A 16,466-nucleotide genomic window follows, 5' to 3' on the forward strand; every position below is an offset into this window, starting at 1 on the left:
TTTCTTTATTGCTTGATTTCGAAGCGTGAGTTACCTCTGATTTAGGATGCATAAAGGTTCCAGTTGGAACTCTTCCTATGGTTCTACCTATAACAAAGACCAATCATTCATATGATTAGCATCCTACACATATGTTTTAAGCAATGAAACATGAAAGACGTCATGAACTATTATTGATGGAGGTAAGGCCAACCTATAGGCCACTAGCCCTATCCTTTCAAGCACTTCAAATGGCCCAAAAAACCATGGTGCCAACTTGGAACATGAACCAATATTTAGGAAATTCCTCTTGATTCTAACTCGCAGGTAAACATGTTCCCCAACTTGGATATATTTATGCACTTTATTTTGGTCCACATAGCTCTTCTACCTATCTTGTGCCCCTATAAATTCCTTTTGATGATTTTCATTTCTTATTCCATGTCCTTCAGCATATCAAAACCAATAAGGACTCTATTCACTCGATCATTCCAACTAATCGGAGTATTACAACTCCTCCCATAAAGTGTTTCAAATGGGCTCGTTTTATGTGATTCATGATACCCGTTATTGTATGCAAATCCTACAAGTGAAAGGTACTCTTCCCACTTTTGATTGGTGCATTACATACATTCTTAGCATGTCCTCACAAATTATGTTAGTTCTTTCTAGTTTCCCATAAGTTTGCAGATGGTAAGCTATGCTATACACCATCTCAACTATTAATCCCGCAAATAGTTCTCTCCATAAATTTGAAGTGAAATTGGCATCTCTATCTGAGATAATATTGTTGGGAACTCCATGCACCTCACAATTTCCTTTACGAAAGTTTGAGCTACCTCACTTGCTAAATTTGTAAACTTAATAGTTGTGAATTGAGCCACTTCGCTCAACTGTTCAACCACTACCATGATTGCATCATGTTGTTTAGAATTCTTTGGAAACCCTATAATAAATTCCATAGAAATCACTTCCCACTTCCATCCGGGGAAAGAAATAGGCTGCAATAAGCCATCTGGGTGCTTGCACTCAACTTTCACATGTTGGCATTCTATGCATTTGTAGATGAAACCAACCACCTTCCTTTTCAAGTTGCGCCAATAGTAAAATTTATTGATGGTTGTAAGAGTCTTTTGATAACTTGGGGGAATGTTGACACCTAATCCTCTGTGTTTGGGGAAAAAATTATAAATATGTAAATGTAAAATTAGAATAGGAAGAGACCTCGGAATGTGAATCCAAGGGTTGCCATTCTAGTTGTATTTAATTACCTTCATCTTAATGAAATGCAACAATTTGGGAAAAGGAATTATATACGTATAGTCTATTTACATTTTTTGGTCAAAAATTTGAGAAAAATTATCATAACTTAGTTGTCAAAGTACTAGTGTGGATAATTGGGTTGTTAAAATGTTTCCTTCCATACAAGGAAAGCAATATCTTAACCAAATAAATAAAATTTTAGTACATACTCTAAGCCAATATTATAAATAATTAAACACATAATCTTTTATTTATTCTTTTATATATTATTTGTTTAAAAAACCATGACAATAAAATTATCAATACACATTCATATATGCATCCCAACTATCAAAGCCCTGAGGGTTAACTCAATTAACTCAATTGGTTGAGGCCTTGTTGCTCAAAGCAACCACATTTTGCATGTCGATCAATGGGTTGTACGAAATTGGAATTTATATATACAATTGTTGAATAAAATCTCTAAGTGAGTGTGAGCTTTTGCGACCAATGGTAAACTTAATTTCAATGAAGGAAAACTTTTCAGAAATAACGTAAAACTCCATATCATATATATTTTAATGAATTAACTTCTACTTTTATTTGATGTTTAATAAATATGTTAGAATATTTCAATGAAATAGATTAAGCATAGATGCCTATGTAAGATTTAAAGAGGATAAGGAAAAAGATGTTACAAATGAAAGATCAATGAAGAGATATGTTAAGGCCACTTCTTGTTATATAAAGAGATCATTTGTACGATCACAACCTATATAAAAATTGTTTAATTAATAAGATTTTCTTTTTTAATTTTTTTCCAAATGTAAACTCTTAATATCCTTACTACATATTTGTTTATATATATTTTCTAATAGTTAGTAAAATTTATAGTTAGCATCGTAACAAAAGCTACTCATACTCACATTGTTGTTGTCTTAAAACTAAAATTGTGACCTAACATCAAAATAGTTATAAAGAGACCAATTGTACAATAAAAACAGATTTAATTAATAATTTTTTTTTTAAAAATATAAACTTCTCATTTCCCTACTTCTATATATTTGTATATATTTATTGTTAGTTAGTAAAACTTATATTTGGCATCACAGCAAAGGCTGCCCATACTCAAATTGTTGTTGTGGTCTTAAAATTAAAATTGTAACCTAGCATCAAAGAACTTATATAGAGATCAATTATACAATCTAAACACATACAACTGATTTAAATAATAAAATTTTCCAAACTCCCGCTTCATATTTTTTGTAAATATTTGCTGCTAGTTAGTAAATTTTATATTTGGCATCAAAGCAAAGGCTGCTCATACTCAAATTGTTGTGGTCTTAAAACTAAAATTGTGACCTAGCATCGAAGAAGTGTGTGAGCTTTGTTGTTGTTAATGGTGTTGCAAATCAATCTGAAGTTGAGGTTAAACAATCTAAATCAGAGGTATGTTAGTCAAATTCTGGCTATGAAAAGCTCAAGCTTATTTGACTATTGAGGCGATAGTGATCTTCTCAATGTAATTTGTGCTCCTTGATCGTGAGGAAGATTGTTTTGGATGTTGATCTGTTGTACATTGTTGACTGCTAATTGATTGAGAAAATACCAATTGTTATTCTTTGTAAGCTCACAAATACAGAGTCTCTGAGATCCAAGATACAGTGCATGAACAGAACCCTAGCCATGAAGATCTTCTCTACGTTGATCATGCTACTGCGAATGTTGAATTTATCGTAATTTAGGTTTGATTGATTGCCTGTGTAGCAAGGGACAACGTGTAAGCTGCGGAGTCATGACATTTCCTCGCAGAAAAATACTTCATATATGTGCAACTTGTTATCGCTGACTATTGTGAGAAACTCATTATTTATTAAGTGTGCAATATAGCGCATCGGATGTGTGTTGTTTGCATCCATGCAAATCTGTGCCAGCTGGTGCATACGATACTAGCTGTCAGTTGTTATCGATACATGTAGAAAAACCCGGTCAAAAGCACAGTGGTCGACTGGGGGTACAGCCTAGAGAAGTGCGACTGAATTTATTAGTAGTCTAGTCGTAGAAGGATATGGATAGATAGTCGGTGGAAAGGGAACAAAGTGAGTCTCGGTTTGGTGACCGGGGTGGGCATCATTTACGTTAAGATGGTTAAGATGGTGTAGAATAATGTAGAATGTAAAATTTTGGGCATGAGGAATATTTTTAATGGTTTAATTGTTTAGTTTGAGTGTAGACGTAATGGTTAAGAGTATGTGTTTTTGTCCAAAAAAATATAAATTTATAGTTAGAAAGTTTTTTTTTGTTTAATAAACAAAGATTTCATATATTAATTTAATGTCTGGTTTATAGTTAAGAGTATGTGTTTCTTTCATAGAAGTTTCAGAGAAGTTAAGAAAAATTAAATAATGATTTTACTCTTATTCATCATATTTTTGGCATATTCCAAATCTCTTGTAGTCTATCTAAGATACTTTTGGAAGGTTTCCTGTATATTTTCTGATCTAATTTGCTCAAAATCAAGAAAGAATTTCTTGGAATCAAATTGTCTATCTATGATACCTTTTGGAAGGTTTCATGTATATTTTCAGTTCTAATTTGCTCAAAATCCAGAAAAAATTTCTTGAAATCACAAGTTTGAGTTGAAAACATTATTCAAAAATAACGATTAAAATTATTAGGAATGTCATTTTTCATGCATTCAATGTGCTTAAACTCAAATTTTGAACATATAGTATTCCTTTTTTATTACATTGTTTCTTATTTTTTGCATTTCCAATGTATTTCTTTCATCTTTTGCTTCTTCATTTTTTCTACTTCTTTGTTGTTGTTTCATTCCATTAATTTATCTTTTAAAGGCTTCATTATATGTGATACATAGGCTCAATACCACGAGTCACCAATAATGTGTGTCTGAAACCACCATGATTTCATATATTAATTTAATGTCTGGGTTATAGTTAAGAGTATGTGTTTCTTTCATAGAAGTTACAGAGAAGTTAAGAAAAATTAAATAATGATTTTACTCTTATTCATCATATTTTTGGAATAATCCAAATCTCTTGTATTCTATCTATGATACTTTTGGAAAGTTTCCTGTATATTTTCTGATCTCATTTGCTCAAAATCAAGAAAGAATTTCTTGGAATCAAATTGTCTATCTATGATACCTTTTGGAAGGTTTCATGTATATTTTCTGTTCTAATTTGCTCAAAATCCAAAAAAAAAATCTTGAAATCACAAGTTTGAGTTGAAAACTCTCCACAAAAATGTCCAAACATTTTTCAAATTACTAAATCCATATATATAAAATCAAAAACCAATTTTAAACCACAAATTTTACCAAATTCTAATAAAAAAATTCTAAAACTTAACAGGTTTAAATAATACTATTAAAAATAACCCATCAACACAACTTTAAATATAAACCATCAGCTGGAATACAACTCAGCCTCATAGGATCGCACAAAAAACACGCAAGGAGAGGCGAGATATGAAACCCAATTCATCCGGCAATTTGTTGGATCTCTCGAAGTTGTTGATGGGTGAACTGGATTCTCGTCATTTGGATATGGAGAAATGTGTGAAATATGAATGACAGCCATTGAAATATGAGGATAAGGAGGCCACCACTAACCAGCGAAGAAGGCATGTGGCATGTCTATTGATTTTTGCACTAGCATCTTGCTGCATGCATGTCATGAAAAGTAAAATATTTATTTTATGGTGATTGCCCGAAAAGGGGTGGTAAGAGTGAGTACAAAAGCGTAAGAGTAAGTACAAAAGCGAATAATTTTTTATGGTGATTGCCCACCAGATTAAATGAAAAATGGGGCGATAAGAGAGAGTACAAAAGCGAATTATTTTTTTATGGTGATTGCCTACCATATTAAATGAAAAATGGGGGGATAAGAGTGAGGCCCAAAGCGAATATTTTCTTATTGTGATTGCCCATCATATTAAATAAAAAATGGGGTGGTAAGAGTGAGTCCAAAAGCTTCTCTAATTGCCATTCCAGGTCTCACGGAAGATGACTTGATGAGCTGCTAAAGTGTTATGGTCCTGTTGTCAATTTACTTTTTGGATGGGATATTTTCGAAAAAGTTTTTTGTAACTAAGATATATATATATATATATATAAAAAAAAAGAGAGAAATGAATTATAATTGAAATTATTATGTGTTATTTTTTTTGGGTAGGTTGTTTTTTTAATAGGTTTTGCGAAAATAAAATAATATTAAAAAAAAGTAAGTTATTTGGAGTTTAAATAGTATGGTATTTTAGATTTTATTTAATAAGAGTTATTTAAGTGGGAAGTTATTGTATAATAGTTATTAAGTGAGGAATTAGATTTATGTTAAAATTAAAGTTGAGTGTGGAATAAAGGAAGGTCTAATTAAGTTGAATTTGAAGTCAAGATAGGATTTTAAGCAGAAGTTAAGTTGAAAGCTTTAGAAAAAGTAAAGTCTAAGTTAAATTAGTGGTATTAAAGTTGTCAAAGTCATAGGTAAGTCAGGCCAACAATAATAGCACATCAATTATGTTTGTTAGATCAAATTTATAGATGTTTTGTTGGACCTTAATCAACTCCAACAAGAAAGATATTTCAATGCTTGTAAGTGTAGGTGAATAAATAATATTATAGTGTATGAAAGAAGACGACAATAAAAAGAAGAAGGTTTATGAAGAGAGAAGATAACAAAGGAAAGTACAAGCAACAAGAACAAAAGATGATAAAACAAGATGGATTGATAAAACAATATGGACTCCTAGGCATGAACAAATCAAACAAAAGGTGCCACGAGAAGAAACAAAAGGAAAGTGCAAAAAAATGGAGAAGCAAAAGAAGAAAGAAAGAGTAAAAATGAAAAAAAAAGAAAACAATGTAAGAATAAAGGAATATTGTGTGTTCAAAAAGTTGATATTTAAAAGTAGTGAATACATGAAAAATGGCATTCCTGAGGAGTTTCATGGTCCTTTCCAAAAATGTTTTTTTTTTTTTTTTTTCTTATATTATGATTGAAAGAAAATGGTCTTGGTCCTAAATAGTTAAAAATGCAAGAGAAAAACAATTATAAAAAGGTATAGCAACATGCAAAAATAAATGACATGTGAATTATCCCTTAAAATACTTATAAAAAAACAACCATAAAATATTATTTAGTCCTTTGACCAAACCCATCCACATTGAGGTTCAATTCCATTGAGGCAAAGCTATTATGTCCATATGGGTGACTTCCAAAGAGAGGTTTTTGAAATGGGTTGGAGCATCCATGGCTTGTTGGTTCAGAGCGGAGGTCATGGAAACGGTAAGGTGAGAGGATGCTGGCATAAATGTTGGGATAACAATAATCGATAAATTCACTTACTATCATAATGGAGTTGAAATTATATTTTTTATTGCATCTAAATGGGCATATCATTGTAAGACCTAGTTAGGCATGCATACCCCTAGATAAATATCAGTAAAGTCTAGATCTATACTGAGGTGATAAGGGAGGGCGTGTTCAATTCTTGGATACCCTGGTTATAAACTTTGAGGGGGCTAGGGATTCGAGGTGAGTGGTGAAGGCTTACTTCAATGGTTTGAATGAATTTGGTCAAAGGAAACCCCAAGTGAAGTTTAAAGGGGGGAATGTTAGGATAAACCTGACTAAGTGAAAGAGTCAAAGTTGTTAAGTCAATAATGGTGGTTTTAGGAACATGTTATTGGTGACATGGTATTGAGCCTATTGATAACATGTAATGAAGCCTCTAAAAGGCTCGAGGATAATCTATTATAATGTCCCTAGAGATGGGTTGGGAAGGTTCACATGGTCAGCTTGGTTGGGTTTGGTCAAAGGACTAGAGAATTTTTTTGGTTGGTTTTCCCATAAGAGTTTTACATTTATGTTTGCATGTTTTTTTCCTTTTATTTTCTATAATTGTTTTTCTCTCACATTTTTTATTCTTATAGGACCAAAATCATTTTCTTTCCATCATCAGAAAACATTATTCAAAAATGACAATTAAAATTATTAGGAATGTCATTTTTCATGCATTCAATGTGCTTAATCTCAAATTTTGAACATATAGTATTCCTTTTTTATTACATTGTTTCTTATTTTTTGCATTTCCAATGTATTTCTTTCATCTTTTGCTTCTTCAATTTTTCTACTTCTTTGTTGTTGTTTCATTCCATTAATTTATCTTTTAAAGGCTTCATTACATGTAATACATAGGCTCAATACCACGAGTCACCAATAATGTGTGCCTGAAACCACCATGATTGACTTAACAATGTTAACTCTTTTGCTAAGTCAATTATAGCCTAGCATTTGACCCTTTAGAGTTGACTTGGTGTTTCCCTGACCAAACCCATTCAAACTAACCAAATGAGCCTTCACCACTCACCTCCAAGCCTTCAACACGCACCTTCAACCCTACCCATGTCAAAGCATATAACTAGAGTTATGAAGTATTATGTAAATTGTGAGAGATTAAAGGTTTAAATCTCCCATGGGTTTTTACCCCACAAAAATAATAATAATTTACTTATTATTGTTATCTTGTCACTATTCCGCCATCCTCACACATTACTATTGTTTTGACCTCAACTCAAAATCAACAGGCCATTGATGCTCCAACACATATAAAAAACCTCTCTCTAGAAGTCACTCATATGGACATAATAGCTCCACCTCAATGAATTCAAACCTTCACACACAAATATCTACCATGGTAGTGCATAAAAACCACTTTGCATTCATATACATAGTTGTTATGTTTCTACTATGCATAGTCATGATATAAATTCCTAACTCTTGGAGTTTACACATATAGCAATTTTTTTTTAGAGGATCCCACTCTCAACATGTCATTTAATTGTTTTTCATCCATCCTACAAACCACCCTTTCTTTCCATCCCAATTGTGATCAATCAAACACATTCCTTCTCACCATTCCATCAACAAAAGAATTGTGTCTATTTTTTATTTCCTTTCGAATTAATGACATCCATCCCTTCTACATCACTTCACATGTCCTTTAAATTATTTTCATGCAACAAAAGCTTTCACCACTTTAAACAAAAAATGAACCATTAGATGGATGTTTGACAACTAGTAGTGATGAGATTCCTTGAATCCACTTGTTAGCTAATGAAACATCTCTTTAAATCAAAGTATTTCCTCTGCAGAATGATTGTCGAGAGCACTGGGTAGGAAAATCAAGTGCCATTTTTGCATGGGTAATTCTCCATCCCAATCACTTAATTTTCTCCAAGACTTCTTCGTATGGATATTGCATCCATCTAATGTCTTTGTGTAGAAGACCATCCCACATGCTAGGTCATCATTAACAACAATTTTCTAGTTCCTCTTACAAGGAAATGGTCTACAACATAATCAAACTCCATGAAAACAATGATATTCATATTTGCAACCAAATAACAAATACATCATTCTTGCCACTCTTGCTAGATATTCTGAGCAACTAGACTCTCATCCCAAATTTAAGAACTGAAAATGTGAGAGAAAAATAATTATAGAAAATCGTAACAATATGTAAACATAAATCACACATGATTTATCCTAGAAAACCCTTACAAGAAAAACTAGTGAAAGAATAAATTGTTTAGGCCCTTGATCAAACCCAACCTAGCCAATGAAGTGATCCTTCACCATGGTGTTTCACCGGGGGAGTAATACCATACCATGTGCATTCATGTTGGGGGATATATATTGAGGAAAAAATGACATAATATATTGAGCATATAATAGGGGGTAAATGGTTTCTATATGTTGTGTATAAAAAATGGAGCTCAAAGTTAATGAAAAAATATAAAGGGATGTAAAAAATGTTAATGAATAAATGGATACTTACAATATCTAGTGAAAGCAAGGATTTTCTAAATTTGTAAGGTGTATTGTGTTTGTATTGGCAGGGGGTTAAATAAAGTTATTTTTAGAGGTATTTTCCAATATGTAGTCAAATTAAGAGTATTGTTTAGTATTCCACGAATGCATGTTTTATGTCAAAGGTTCATTGAGTGAAGCCCCCATGTCCTTCACCACTCACCTCCAAGCACATTACAATGGACTATCCCCAATCCTTTTAAAAAATCCATTACATGTAATCCACGGGATCAATACCATAGGTCACCATGTTCCCAAAACCACCACTATTGACCTAACCACTTTGACCCTTTCACCAAGTCAAGTTTAACCTAACAGGTCCAATGTTTGTTTAATCATTACATAAGCCCAAAATAGAAATTTGAAATTGTATCTCCCTAAGTATAATGTCGTTGTAGTCTCCGATGATTCAATTACAAGTGCCCATAGGTACCTATAATATCAATGTTGCATGGTCTTTAGTAAACCAAAAATGACTTGTCATGATAAAGGAGTCTCATGGTCAACTGAAACTAATGTATGGTTCGCGTTAATTTGAAACCACTTCAGAGAATTATACTAGTTAAGGTAAATTGATGTAAAACCCAAAGTTTGTTTTGGTTAAGGGTAATCCACAAAATCCCAAAATATGTAATTGTTGAGTGTAACCTAAAAGAGCCCAATATGTAGTTATGGGTAAGCCAAAAAAAAAAAATGAAAAAAAACCAGACTATGGTTACAAATAAGCCAAATAAAATCCAAGATGATGATTAATGATGATGTCCACAGAGTGAAAATATTTGTGACTACATAATTGTTGTTAAACTATGTACGATAAAAAGTTTCCTAGAGAAATGTTATCGATCAAACTAGAAAGGGTCCTAGGAGCGGATCCTATATAGCAATTATTAGGTCAAGGGGCAACAATGGAGTGATAGCTCAATTTCACCTCTGCTAAGGCTCCCTTCTCTTTATGGACTTTAATCGATGGGAGGAGACCTAGTATAAGAGGAATCACAATGAAGAATGGATCAATGATCGGATAAGGAGTGATTCCTAAAGCCTATTCACAAGAGAGACTCAATTAAATAGCTTACTTGCTTGAGAAGCAAGGTGATGGGATCTGTAAGAAGGGCTATGAGAATACCTTGGCCTAGGGTTAAAGGATATGCCTTGACAAGGGGCTTCCTATAATTAAGGATCCTTATGGAGAAATGGATTCTATGTAGACCTTGTGGAAATTAAGTTATAAATTTGCGGGACCACAGAGAACCCAGGTGAACCCAAACTAGGTCAAGGGTATGGAGTTGATCAAACAAAAAGGGGCTTGACCTAATCAGGGAAGACAATAGGATAAAAGGACTAATTTTATTTTCAAATTTGAATGCAATGATCCAAGTGAGGACACTAACCCAAAATCAACCTAGGGAGAGAAATGATCCTTGAGCTAGGGCTTGTGATATCTCATGATTCCACCATCAGATTGTACTCAAATTTGGAGGACCCCTTGAGAATACCCTAGCGCAGTTGTGGACCAATTTTCAAGGTGTTTGGATAGCTAGAAAATATTTTGTGTGATGCCCTAAGGGACCTTCTAGGGTTAGGCCTAGAATTGGGAAAAGGGAAGAAAAGATATGGAAGTTGACCAGTAAAGGCATATGAGGATCAATGCCATATTTCTTGGGATTAATGGAGTTAAGATAAATGCATATCAAGAATTTTGTATGCTGAGGAGCCCTAATTGATCTTTGCTAGCCTCTCCAAAGGTAGAAACTAAGTCAATAAGGATTTATACTTTAATACCCTCCTCCCACATCCACCCAAGTAACCATGCCAACCAGGGTAAACATCTGACGAGAGGATACTATAATCAGATTCGACCTCCTAGGTGACCTTAAGGAAGTGGAATCGACGAAACATCACACAGTGATCCAACATCATCCAAAAAACCTTCAGGAGACAAGTCAGCCACTCAGACAACCTGTCCCTGGGTCCTACTGCTATTTGAGAAACTTAGGGCGGAGTAACGCTCCCCAGACACTGCCCAGGTGAGTTATAACACTCCCCAGACACTCCTAAGGTGAGTTATAATGCTCCCTAGACAGTACCTAGGCGAGCTAGTCTCTAAACAAATGCATTATTTGCTAGCATTCCAGGATTTGAGCAACATTTTTTGGCCCAGAGCCCGAGACACTACCCATAATGGAATGATCACTTAAAATTGGTAAAAATGCAAGGAAACAAAGATGAAAAATAAATAAGATGAAAAAGACCATAACCAGACCCCTACTAGCCATGACAAGCATTTCATCAAACATATCATCAACATCTAACCTGTAGGTGTAAACAACAGAATTAAGTGTAGGGATCTCATACTTATCTGAGAATCTCCATGAACCCTTATTTCCTCATGTAATTTTTTGCCTTATCATTTATTAGATCATAGATACATTATCTATTTAGATACAAGTAAAAACATGTTGAGAGCCATACATAGTTACTGTCACAAAAGATACATATAACCAACATAATAGGAACATAAATACAATGGACATATCAGCCATCAAAATCCATATATACATCAGTAAATTTGCACATGAAAATCAAGGGAATGAATTTCTCATTAATAAATGTAATGAACCAACCGGTGATGGGACTACCACGTTCCACCTAACCATAGATTGGCTAATCCAAGTCTCTCTTCAGCCAACCACCCCTGTGCCATATTCCAAGCATGAATGTGGGACTCATAGAACACATAAAAAAACACCAATAAATGTGGATGACACCAGAGTTCTCCGTCTACACCGTGAGGAATTTGAGTGCCTCCTAGTCTCTAAGGTTTTATCGTGCATCCGCAGTCCGATCCAGGGATCACTAGGCCCTACACCGAGATATACTCTCCAGGATTTACCGTGCATTCCATCCCAGAATCACTAGGCCCAACGAAGAGAAAATCCACCTCTTGGATTTACAATATATCTTGTTATTCACCGGCAAGGATTCATAGTCCCATCAAGGCACACAATATAGCTTTAGCGCAACCCACAGTCCGTTTTAGGGGTTGCTTGGCCAGTGGAGTCTTTCATCCTTAGTTTGGTTTAGGGACCACTACCACCATGTGTTTGTCAATTCGGAGATCCACCCCACTCAACTTCGAATCCAATCTGGCCATCCCACACAAACTGCATGAGAGGACCCACCTCATCAAAGCTATCAGGAAATGGCAAGGCTATGCTGAAAATACTGTCACACCTGGAAAAACCCATGCCATGGTAGAAAAGAAACACATGCAATCCCATGCATGCCAAATCTAGCAAGGAAAATACACATGCAAGTCGATACCTGCAATGAAGCTTGTTGTAGCTGCTTGATCCTACCTTTCCCTGCTTGATCTTTGCTTCCTCTTGCCTTCTTTTCCTTTCTTGCTTCAATGCCAAAATGCTCCAAGAAACTCTAAGTGACCAAGAGTATGAGAGAGAAAGAGAATAATGAGAGAGCTCCAAAGCTAAACCGACAAAAGGTTCACACTGGAAGGAGGAAACTTGCCAACTGACCCTCATAAGCCTTTTTATCAATGAGGCGCCTATTTTCTTCATTTTCCATCATTTTCCTTTAATTTCCTCCTCATATGAAACCTATGACCTTTCATCTTCCTTTTCTCCTATTTTCCACTATTTTCATAAATAAAATGCCAATTAATGCCTCATGCCTTTCCAAAAACTTAGGCATTGTCTTTGTCAATTTCCTTAGCCATAAACAACCAAATGAACACCCACACTACGATGTCTTTCCCACCATTCATATTGGAATATGTGCCCCATCGTCAGTGGTATTTATATAGTTTTACATGGAATTTTCACCAAGGCTGTTACAGAACCCTCCCCCTTGGGGGAACACCATCCTTGGTGTTCAATGACACCTATAACCAACAAGACTATTGAAAAAAATGTACTACCCATGGAGCTTTATAACATAACTCGTTGCAGTATTTACAATAACTATATGCTAAATCAAAACATCATGACAACATGACAACATACCACATAGTGGAACTTTATAACATAGCTCATTACAGTATTTACAATAATACACACATATACACATGCATGTTTTCTAAACAAACAAATAAAAGGGTATGATGTCTAAATCCACAACAAGGGAATCTAGAGGCTCACACCTCTACCCTCAAAATAATACTAGGATTCACCTGCTTCCTGGGAAGTCCAGAATCCACTGCAAAGTCAAATTTGCATCCAATGTTCAGTGCTATAATCCTACACCACTTGTCCTCTTAGTGAACACTTATCGTCTCATTCTTCCAAGGAACACTACCAATGTGCATCTGATTCCATCTGGCAATGCTAATGACCAAAACAAATCCATCTGTGACCTTCCTTTCTCAACTACAAAGTCCCTCAGGAATCTGGTCACCCCTTCTGTGCAATCACTCACCTTCCAAGTTCCGCTGGCACCCCCATCTCGGGTAGTCCATCCCTTGGAAAGGCTTCCTCACATCGGAAGATACAAAGACCAAGGCATATACCCGTCTCAAAAGCACCATATTGGTCATAACATGCTCATGGAAATCAATGGATACAATTGGGTACCAGTCTCCCACAATGGAATTGCCCCTAAAGTGCTTTACCAACATACTGTTGCATGTTCTAATTTCTTTTGTTGCTACTACCAATTCTTGCAGTTGATTTCAATCACCCAACTGGGCTTGTTCATGCTTTCCTATACCAAGCACATAATTTCCATTAGATTTAAAATAAATTAAAATAACTTCAAATCATATGTCATTGGTAGCTTGTCAATAACGTACATGTGCAATCATGTTCGCTTCCTGTCACAACAAGTCAAACTAGCATATCTGACCAAATCAACATGTATAAAAATATCACATTAGGTTAGCTCAAAACATAGCCATCAAAATCATAAATCATATGTAACCATCATAAATCAAAATCATAAATCACATACAATCATCATATACTAGAATCATAAATCACGTGCATAATAAAACTGAAATACAATATCGATACTTGTCCTTCATCGATCCTTACTTTTGTCTTTGTTCATATTTCGTACGTACATCGGATCGCTTGCCACAACCGACAAACACCCAATTCCTTATCCTTAACCAGGTGCACATATCCATATTGTGCATCACACACACATGACCACACATTCCATACAACATCATGCAATGCATGCACCTATACTTGACATACAACACATACACCTGCACCTAGTGTACAACACAACACAAATACATGTCTAGAGTGCAAAAAAATGAATGCATATGTCATGATACCATGACTACACAATGCACATACATAGTACTGCATGCCCGCCACACAGCATGTATGGCATGCACTCAATCCCACATGTACACCATTACCACATGTACCAAACACCACATGGAAAACGTGTGCACAACATCACATGTACACAACACCATCTACACAACGTGTACACAACGCCATATGTACACTGCACCACTGTACAACATGTACACAATACCACATGTACATAGTACTACATGCATGACATGTACGTGACACCACATGTACATAGCACCACATGCAAGACAAGTACACAACACCACTTGCACACAACACTAGTTGTAAAACATGTACATAACACCACATGCACACAACACCACTTGTAGAATCATGCACACCACACCATATGTACATAGCACCACATGTACAACATGCACACAACACCACTTATACATAGCATTATCTGTACACGGCACTGCATATCCAACATGTGCACAGTACAATATGTACACAATACCGCATATCCAACATGCTTATAGCACCATCTATACCCAGCACTGAATACGAAACATTCACACCACACTATCTATACTAACGTTATGTACATAATATTGCATAAACAACATGTACACACACTACATATGCACAATACTGCATGCGCACAATCATCACAGATGCAACATGTATAACATGTATGACATATGCACAACAGTAATAACACACATTCGAAACCACAATACCTCTACCAAGAAACCTTGTTTCCAGTGTCTTATCCATTCTTATCCTAGCATGTCGCAAACCACATTGCTTTCACTTCATTGATGTATCCTTTGGTATAACCTGTCAACAACATAGACATAATATAATCACATAATATCAATTCATAACCACATGATACTGACCTCATATATTTTTCATGACTACTCTTCCCACTTGATTCCTCATGAACCAAGAACTTCTTCATGCCATTTTTCTGCATAAGAAATCATTCCTCCAAAAGAATGATTCATGATGACCCTGTTAGACAATGACATAGATACATGTACACATACATACACCATCAAATAATTATGATCTCATCATTCAACGTTAAACATACATACATATGTACATATAAACATTAACATAAAATAATCATGATCATAACATAATTACCAGATAACATAAGGTCTAGGTTAAGATAACTTCCTTTGTTCATGCAACACATGCACAACATTGAGAACAATAGTTCCCAACATAGCCAAGGCATATGATGCCTCAAATCCATTTACTTTGCCTTTCTCATTACTATATTTCCATCATCCATTTACCACAATGGACCCAACTAGTCCAACTGACTGTCATAGTCTTACCTCCCGCTACGCTTACTCACGCACCGAGCTTCATCCAAGCCTTACCTCACTTGTCGAGTACGACATATATCTCCTCGATCTCCATTAAATTTCCTCTTTCCCCAAACAATTCCCAAGGCTCAAAACATAAAGGGCAAGACAAGAAACAAACAAGAAGAAAACCATGAAAACCAATAATAACACGACTCCGCAACAAAGTGGCATGATCATGCACTAGACCTACCAAAACTACAAATCAAGTACAAGCAAAAACAAAATACCAAAATCACAAGACTAAAAACAAACACCATGACTCAATCCCCATGGTTCCCAAGGAAATATCACATGTACACTGCACCACTGTACAACATGTACACAATACCATATGTACACTATACCACACGCACGACATGTACGCGACACCACATGTACATAGCACCACATGCAAGACATGTACATAGCACCACATGCACACATCGCCACTTGTACAACATGTACTCAACACCACATGCACACAACACTGCTCATACAATCATGCACACCACACCATATGTACATATCACCACATGTACAACATGCACGCAAGACCACTTGTACATAGAACTACATTCCCAACATGTACATAGCATTATCTGTACGCAACACTGCATATCCAACATGTGCACAATACAATATGTACACAATACTGCATATCTAACATGTACATAACACCATATATACCCATCACTGAATATGCAACATTCACACCACAC

This window comes from Pinus tabuliformis, chromosome 6 (assembly GCF_031772625.1).
Source record: "Pinus tabuliformis cultivar Carrire ecotype Pingquan chromosome 6, CPIR1, whole genome shotgun sequence".
Taxonomy (NCBI): Eukaryota; Viridiplantae; Streptophyta; class Pinopsida; order Pinales; family Pinaceae; genus Pinus; species Pinus tabuliformis.